Genomic DNA, 1,233 nt, shown 5'->3' with positions numbered 1-1,233 from the left:
ACTTCGATGCGAAGCTGAAAAGGTATTAATTTTACAATGCTGTGTTTATTTATTTTTTTTGTGGTTAGGGAGTCTGTCACTACTTTTACTCAGCTCTCACTGAACCGATATTTTTAACGATACGTAAAAGATCACAAATCGTATCTAGTTAAAGACATTACTCAAAAAGTGTAAATTTTTCCTCCGTTCTCCGTAAATGGTGGAACTCCCCCCAAAATTACGATTTTAAAAATTTCGTCATTTTCAAAATTTTTTGTATTAAATATCTATCACTTATTTAAAAATAAACGAATCAAAACTATTATTTTTATATAAATACCTTAGGTATTTTCCTTTTGTTTAATATAATTGTTTTTAATATCTGACCCTTTACTAGCCCACAGGGGTTTTTTCAATATAGCAACTTTTGCCCATTAATTTAACTTTTTCAACTTTAGTTTAGATAATTTTCCGGAAATACTACATCCTTTAAACATATGTTAAATTAAAGCTTCTGTTACATACTATGATTAAATATATATATATCCCGATAACTTATTTTTCTATGAGAAAATGATAGTAGTAGTGAAAAAATATGGTATTTTGTGTTAAAATGTGTGATTTTCAATTTTATATTTTCAACATTAAATTGTTATAACTTTTTGAAAAATGTATAGGTTAACACAAATTTACTTTTCTAAATAGTCTATACATACTCCTTTGATCTTACATACTTTTTTTAAAAGTCAGAGCATTTGCCTTTAAACAGGAGGGAGGGTTTAAAACTTTAAATTATCAAGTAAAAGTAGAACTTTTGGAACTTAACTTTTGAAATACTACGTCTTATAAACATATGTTAAATTAAAGTTTATGTTACGTACTATAAGAAAAAAAAAATTTGTTTCAAAGATATATCTTCTTTATGCAAATGGCTGTCGAAGTTGAACAAAAAATTCTTATAATTTTAATATATAAATACTCATTTTTTACTAATTAGCAATAATATCTATAAGGAAATAGAAGTTTATGTTGTTTGTGTAATTATCTACCAATTTCTTAGAATTAAACACTATATATATTGAAGCGTTTCTTATGATAATGATTAAAATCACTATCATAAAACAAATGTTTATTTTTAAATGACTACTGTAGAAAATCTAAGTATATTGATAATATCTTAATAACGCCTTAAAAAAAGAACCCTCATTCATGATGTGTTTTTTTTTTTTTTTTTTTTTTTTTTTTTTTTTTTTT

This window comes from Daktulosphaira vitifoliae, unplaced genomic scaffold (assembly GCF_025091365.1).
Source record: "Daktulosphaira vitifoliae isolate Bord-2020 unplaced genomic scaffold, ASM2509136v1 Scaffold_3, whole genome shotgun sequence".
NCBI lineage: Eukaryota > Metazoa > Arthropoda > Insecta > Hemiptera > Phylloxeridae > Daktulosphaira > Daktulosphaira vitifoliae.
This window is presented reverse-complemented; position numbering follows the sequence as displayed.